This window comes from Trichosurus vulpecula, chromosome 2 (genome assembly GCF_011100635.1).
Source record: "Trichosurus vulpecula isolate mTriVul1 chromosome 2, mTriVul1.pri, whole genome shotgun sequence".
Lineage (NCBI taxonomy): Eukaryota > Metazoa > Chordata > Mammalia > Diprotodontia > Phalangeridae > Trichosurus > Trichosurus vulpecula.
The window spans coordinates 349,989,562-349,997,562 of record NC_050574.1 but is presented as its reverse complement, the minus strand read 5'-3'; the positions used below and the strand labels follow the sequence as shown (position 1 = coordinate 349,997,562).

The window sequence follows — 8,001 nt, the reverse complement described above, 5'->3', positions numbered from 1 at the left end:
GTTAAACATAGCTACAGTTCTTAAGGAGCATATAATACATATATGGGGGAAAAATACAAACTATTATATGAGGAGTTCATAAGAGTTCAGTTCAAGATCCCTATGAATCATGAAGGATATAGAATTTGATCTGAACCTTGAAAAATAAGTAAGATTTCAACAGATTGAAACAAGAAGGTAGGGAAGGGAAATATTCCAAGCTTGAGAATGGCATTAGCAAAAGTAAAAGTGGGAGGAAAAAACTGAACTATATGTACATGAAACTTTCAGTACTGTTCACCACCTGATTCAAAAATAAACACCCCAACTCACCCCAAGCTCCAGGGCATCAGCACTGAAATAAAAATGAATGCCTTTTAGGTTCCATCACCACACTTCTTATGCCCAGGAATCCTTCTGAGGCACTCATTAACACAGGCATGTTAATAACCCATTTGGATGTCATTACTAAGTATGCAAAGAATGCTTGTTCTGTATTTGCTATGCTTGCTAAGAGATTTTCCACTAACTACATATTCCAGATTCCAGGTTTACACTTGACTTTGAGCTTTCAGCAAGATAAGGTAAGAAACAAGTTTTAATAAGTGCCTGTATTTCCCCAAATTTACTTTGGTTCAAAGATTTGCCTTGATTTTTAAGAAAATAACTATATCCTTGTGCTCTCGAATCACAAAAGTCCAGGGCAAGAGAGGCATACAAAGCCATCTTGTCTTCACCGAGGCTGGATATGCTCAAATCGCAAAATGAAGATTCTATTTATTCTAAAACATTTATTTGCAGTTTGAATAGGTTGTTATTGTCCATGTTTTTGGAATAATAATAGCTGATATGTATTTGATAATTTTAACACTGGCCAATGGTTTGACACAAATGAACTCAATTGAACCTTACAACATTCCTGTGAGATTCCTATCATAGGTAATATTAAACAAATTTTATTATATGAATATCATATGAATGAGGAAACTAAGCCCAAAGGAGGTTGAATGAATTGCCTGTGTATAAAAGTAGCAGTATTCAAATTCTAGGTCTTCCTAATTCTAAGTTTAGCACTTAATCTGTTGATTCTCTCAGTAACAAGGTTAAAGAGGCCCTAAATGAGAGGTACTCCCTCTCTCCTATGAGCTTCCATAGCATCTTATCTGTGCTTCTCTTATCATATTTGTTTGTGTGCATAATATATTGTCTATCTGATTATTAACTCCTTGAAGATAGGGACTCTGGCTTTTTTATCTCTGCATGCTTCTCAGGACCCTAAACGGTATCTTATACAAAGTATTTTTCTCAATATGTTTATATGAGGTAGTGAAGAGTGAGGTTCAACATTCTAAGCTAAAAATCCTTTGGTAGACTTTGGGGAATAAAACTATCAGGAAAAGCAGGAACAACTAATGAAGAGAGGTCACAATTTACACTGATTAGACAAAGTTCCATATTGTAAAAATTCAATGAATTTGGGATTTTTTTTTCTTTTTCTCCTTCATCTCCTTTTCAGGAAATGATTATTACCCCTACATCTGCTTAACAGAATAGAGGACACAAAGTCCAGAAAAAATATGGTGCCTGACTTTGTTTTACTATAATGTTGATGGTTTCTTCTGTTCTCAAAATTTGCCTCCTTTTCATAAACTGGAAAAAAGTAAGAGATGCCATATGTCTTAAAGGTCAGCAGCTTGCAGCTCCATTTGTAACAAAAATTAAAAACATTCAAAAGTAAATTAAATTAATTTTGTAGTTGTCTGACTAGACAATCCTTTTTAAAATTTAATATGCCCACATGAAAATTTTATGAGTAAATGAAGTTAGAAATGATCTATTTTTATGTTCCTAAACTAACTTTGTACGTGTAAATGACCTAAGGAACAAGTAATAACAGCTGGTATTTATATCATGCTTTGAGTTTTGTAAAGCACTTTAACATACGTTAGCTCAATTGAACCTCACACAACCCTTTGAAGTGTTATATCTATAATTTTTCCCATTTTATAGCTAAGGAAACTGATAGTTGTGTGACTTGGTCACACAACTATTAAGTGCCTGTGGTGGGACTGGAACCCAGATCTTCTTGTCTCCAAAGCCAATGTCCCCTATCCATTATGCAGCACTGACTCTGAAAGGTGACAAGCATTTATTAAGCAATTACTATGTACCAGGCACATGACAAGTGCTGGGAATAAGCAAAGAAGAAAAGCAATCCCTAGCCACAAGGTGCTTACATACTAATTGTTGAAGATGTTACATAAAATAGAAATGAGAAAAAAGTGGGGGGAGTGAGAAGGTTAAGGCACCTGTGAGATACATGGTGGAGAAGACAGGAGAATGAAGGATGGTTGGTATGAACCCTTTTTCAAAATGGAGGTTTAGGGAAGAATTCAGGAATGAGAGAAAGAAGCCATAAGAATGGAGGGAGGAGGCAGAGGAAGCATGTTGATAATGTCCAGAACATTGATTTCCTTGTTTGTTTTTTTTTTTTCAGAAGAAAAGAAATATATCTTTGGTTGTTCCCCACCATGGATTCAAAATATCCAGAGATAGTCATCTCTCTAAAGTCATTTCACATCTGTTACTTCATCTTCAGGTGGGAAGAATAGACAATGATCTGTTGGCTGCCTTCTAGTTCTAATATTTGATGAATCTGTGATTCCTTCAGATTGCAAGTAGTTGTAGGACAATGATCACATTTGACTTCATTCTGAGTGCATTATAATGTTCATTTTCCTTCATGATTATTTCTTTAATTTTTAAAAATGCACCCTGGGAAAGAATTTGTTCAGTAATATAAACACTCCATTTGGACTTGGTGATTTGTCTTTGAATATTTATTTTATTTAAGCCAAAGCTTGTCTTCCATGGAAGCTCTGTGTTCTCTGGTGAAGATCCCAGATAAGGGTAGAGAAACTAAAGATGAGAAAGGAATAGACAGCAGTCCTGTCTTTGATGGGTCCTCTTTCCTAAACTTGCTTTTGCCCTGTGTTCCAGACTTCTGATGCTACCCATGGTCCCTCACTGAGGCAACCAATCTTCTCTAGTACACTAGTCTTTTTACCAAGAGTTTATTATTATCATGCTTACTATGTATTGGGATTGAGGGAAGGGAAGGAATTGAATATGGCCAGACCTGTGATTTCATCAGTAAAAGAATTCTCAGTATTGAAATAATTCTCATCACACATGATGATCAGCAATTTATCTGCATTTTTTACTATTAGAAATTTGATCACAGCCATGAGAATTAAAGTGACCTGGGTTTTCCTGACTCCAGGTTTAGCTTTCTATCCTCTATTTTGTCTCTCATACATTAAATTGAATTGAATCCCCCCCCCCCACCTGATTCCTTAAGGGATCAGATTTTTGGGCCTTCCAAGGTGATAACTACTAATCTGAAGAATTAAAATATTAGGGCTTTTGGAGAAGGTTGAACTAGTATCCAGTTCATTCATTCATCACCAATTCAACAAATATTTATTAAGTCTAAACCACTAGGTATTATCTCTTCTTTCTTTTTATAAATTATTTTCCCCAAATAGATGTAAAAACAATTTTAACATTTTTTTTAAATTGTGAATTCCAAATTCCCTTCTTCCCTCACCTTCCACCTCACTGAGAAGGCAAGCAAAGTAATATAGGTTATGCATGTGCACTCATACAAAAACATATATCCATGTTAGCCATGTTATTTTTTAAAAGGCAAAAAATCAAGAAAAATAAAGAAAGCTTTAAAAAGTAGGCTTTGATTTGTATTCAGAATCCACCAGTTCTTTCTCTGGGGATGGATAACATTTTTCATCATGAATCCTTCAGAATTGCCCCAGATCATTGTTATTATTGAAAATAGCTAAATCATTGACAATACAATATTGCTATCCCTATATACATGCTCTCCTGTTTCTGCTCATTTCACTTTGCATCAGTTCATGTGAGTCTTTCCAGGTTTTTTTCTGAGAGCATTCCACTCACCATTTCTTACTGTATGATAGTATTCCACCACAATCATATACTACAGCTTATTCAGCCATTCCTCAATTGATAGGCAGCCCCCCAATTTCGAACTCCTTGACACCAGAAAAGAGATGCTATGAATATTTTTGTATATATAGGTCATTTTCTTTTTTAATTTCTTTGGGATACAGATCTAGTATTGCTGGGTCAAAGGGTATGCATGGTTTTGTAGTCCTTTGGACATAGTTCCAAATTGTTTTACAGAATGGTTGAATAAGTTCATAACACCAAAAGTACATTAGTGTTCCCACTTTCCCACATCCCTTCCAATGTTTGTCATTTTCCTTTTCTGTCATATTAGTTAATCTAATAGGTATGAGTTGGAATTGTTTTAATGTACATTTCTCTAACCAATAGTGATTTAGAGCATTTTTCATATGGCTATAGATAGTTTTGATTATTTCATCTAAAAACTGCCTTTCAAATCCTTTGACCATTAATCAATTGGGGAATGGCTCTTATTTTTATAAATATGACTCAGTTCTCTGTATATTTGAGAAATGAGAACTTTATCAGAGAAAATTTCTGTAAAATGTTTTTCACAATTATTAATGCTAATTTTATTTCCCACTATCCTATTTTGCCCATTCATTCTACTCTCTCTCCTTTCACCCTGTCCTTCCTCAAAAGTGTTTTGCTTCCGACTATCACAGCCACCAATCAGCCCTCCTTTTTGTCAGCTCCCTCATACACACTTCTTTTATCCCTTATTATCCCCTTCCCTTCCTACTATCCTGAAGGGTAAGATATATTTCTATACCCAACCGAATGTGTGTGTTATTCCTTCTTCGAGCCAATTCTGACAAGAGTAAAGTTCAAGCATTCTTGCCTGCCTCCCCCATCTTCTCTTCTGTTGTAAAAGTTCTTTCACACCTCTTTTCTGTGAGATAACTTACCCCATTCTACCTCTTCTTTTCTCCTTTCTCCCAGTGCATTCCTCTTTCTTACCCCTTACTTATATTTGTTTTAAATAATTATCCCATCATATTCAACTCAAATTCATGCCTTCTATGAATACTTCTAATTACCCTAATAATGTGAAAGTTCTTACAAATTACAAGTATCATCTTCTCATGTAGGAATGTAAAGAATTTAAACTTATCGAATCCCTTATGATTTCCCTTTCCTGTTTACTTTTTTTGCTTCTTTAGAGTCTTGTATTTGAAAGTCAAATTTTCTGTTCAGCTCTGGTCTTTTCATTTTTTGGATGCTCAATTTCATTGGGTAGGAAATTCTTGATTGTAATCCTAGCTCCTTTACTTTTCAGAATTTCATATTCCAAGCCCTCCAATCCTATAATGTGGAAGCTGCTAAATCTTATGCTATCCTGACTGTGGCCCCATGATACTTGATTTGTTTCTTTCTGGCTACTTGCAATATTTTTCCCTTCACCTAGGAGCTCTGGAATTTGGCTATGATATTCTTGAGAATTTTAGTTTCTCTTTCAGGAGGGATTAGTGGATTCTTTCAATTTCTATTTTACCCTTGATTTCTAGAATATCATGGTAGTTTTCCTTGATAATTTCTTAAAAGATGATGTATAGGATCTTTTTTTGATCATGGCTTTCAGAAAGAGCAATAATTCTTTAATTATCTCTCTTTGATCTATTTTCCAGGTCACTTGTTTTACCAGTGAGAGATTTCATATTTTTTTTCTATTTTTTCATTCTTTTGATATTGTTTTATGGATTCTTGATGTCTCATAAAGTCATTACCTTCCACTTGCCCAATTCTAAGTTTTAAGGAATTATTTTCTTCAGTGAGATTTTGTACCTCCTTCTCCATTTGGCCAACTCTACTTTTTAAGTTCTTCTCTTCAATGAATTTTTGTTTATCTTTTTCCATTTAGCTAATTTTTCTTTTCCAGGCATTATTCTCTTCATTGGACTTTTTTTTTGCCTCTTTTTACCAATTGTCCTATTGGGTTTTTTTAAGGTGTTATTTTCTTCAATCTTTTTCATGCCTCCCTCCTTTACCAAGCTGCTGACTCCTTTTTTCATGATTTTATTGTACTACTGTCATTTCTTTTCCCAAATTTCCTCTACCTCTTTTATTTGATTTTTAAAAATCCTTTTTTAGATTTTCAATGGCCTGAGAACAATTCATATTTTCCCTTGAGGCTCTGGATGTAGCAGTTTTGACTTTATTCTCTTCTAATTTTGTGCTTTGATCTTTTCTTCACCATAGTAACTTTCTCTGGTCAATATTTTGTTGTTTGCTCATTTTCTAACCTATTTCTTTTTTTAACTTTATATTAAAGTTGGGCTCTACTCCCAGGGTTGAGGTGGCACTATCCAAAGCTTCAGGTTTTTTGTGCAGTTGTTTTCAGATCTAGTTTTGGGGGCTCTGTAAGCTTTCAGTTCTTCTAAGATGGTATGAACTGTGCTCTGGTCTGTGAGTGACCACAACTACTCTTTTTTGCCCTTGAAATGTGGCCAGTGTTTCTGTTCCACTGGGGCCATAAGCTCCTCTAGTGTTCCTCTTTGCCCTGAGACTATGACCCAGGATTGTCAGCAGTATCTATGTATGGACAATGCAACAGAGTCCTACACTTATTTCCAGCAAAGGGTACCCATGTAATCTCTTTCTGGCCAGTTTTTTGACTCCCTTACCATCTGTAGGCTGAGAGCTCTGAAAGCAGCTGCTGCTGATGATCCAGTCACCTCCAGGGCCTGCTCCTACACTAACATAGCCTATGCTCCACTCTCTCTGGTAAGATAGATTTTTCCTTCTGACCTTCTAAGTTATCTTGGGCTGGAAAATTGTTTTGCTTTCTCCTTTGCCAAGTTCTGCCACTCCAGAATTTGTTTTGAAGTGTTATTTAAAGTTGTTCAGAGGGGAATTTAGGAGAATACAGTTGCATCCCTGTCTTTTCTCTGCCACCTTGACTCCACCTGCCATGGCCTCTTCTTTTAAACATCTTATAGACTGCTTGAGGAAATAAGGCATTCCATTCATTTCAATTCTATAAATATTTATTAAATACATACTATGTGAAAGTAGCTGATATATACATGGAAATGAAATAAACAGTATAATAAATAATAATATAAGACACTATTACTAGGTTATTATAAACAAACTGTGGCTCAGTTCCAATTGATAAGAAAGTCTAAAAGTTCCATGCTTACACAGGAGGAAGATATACCTGTGAAATGGAATAGTTAGGAACAGATTCTTGGGACTGTCAGGATCCCCATGTCAAGACCAACCCCTCTCTTCTTATTACTAGGAGTCACCCTGTTTTCAAAGGCCAAGACCCAACAAGCAAGCTGTTCCCTGAGCTTGACATAACAGCAATACTTTGTGCTCACCTTCTGGATGAACTCAACTACAGCAAAATCCTAGGAATGTTTCATACCAACACCAGGTGATCTCTGATCTTGGAAAAGTACATGCAGTACCCATGCCCTGGTCACGAAGCACTCCCATGAATCAAATTTGCCTCATCGTTGATGCTCCCCCTCATTGACAGGGCTACAGCTCACTGTGTAACTACTAGTGTATGTATTGAGATGTGCCCACACTAAAGATGATCTACTAGAGGAGGCCCCAGCACATGTATCTAGTTTCCCTCCTTCAATGGAATAAAGGTTTTTTTTTGCTTGTGACTATGTTATCTCTTTGGTTTGGTTTTTAATTTTATTTTTCAGTTAACTATGGTTGTGATAACCTCTGTGAGCTCTAGTATTTTTAGAGTTAACTACAATTACAAAACCTCTATGACTCTTTGGTCATTTGTCTTCAGAGTTGACAGGGCCACTTTATGTTCCCATAGATGTATCCAAGTGAAAATTCCTTGAGACTTGCTCAAGCTTAGAAGAATTACCCCAGTGGATTTTTAGGCCATTCAGAGGGAGAAAAGTACTTTTGCAGGCCCTTTGAGGAAAAAGAGAGCCTTCAACAGAAGAATTATGTGATGTATTGTGAGTGGTCATCTACTTTACCTAGGTCCCTTTATCTTGGTCCCAAAGGGGAAGTTGCTGATGACTATGGTGAGCT

At 35.8% G+C, this 8,001-nt stretch overlaps 1 long non-coding RNA gene across 1 annotated transcript; it reads left to right on the top strand.

Annotated features, from left to right (window-relative positions):
- The first annotated feature begins 502 nt into the window (after positions 1–502).
- LOC118835844 lies at positions 503–7,610 on the top strand. The gene is made up of 3 exons (XR_005009525.1): positions 503–563; positions 2,477–2,578; positions 7,232–7,610. It is a non-coding gene; the product is annotated as an uncharacterized LOC118835844 (long non-coding RNA).
- Positions 7,611–8,001: the final 391 nt, after the last annotated feature.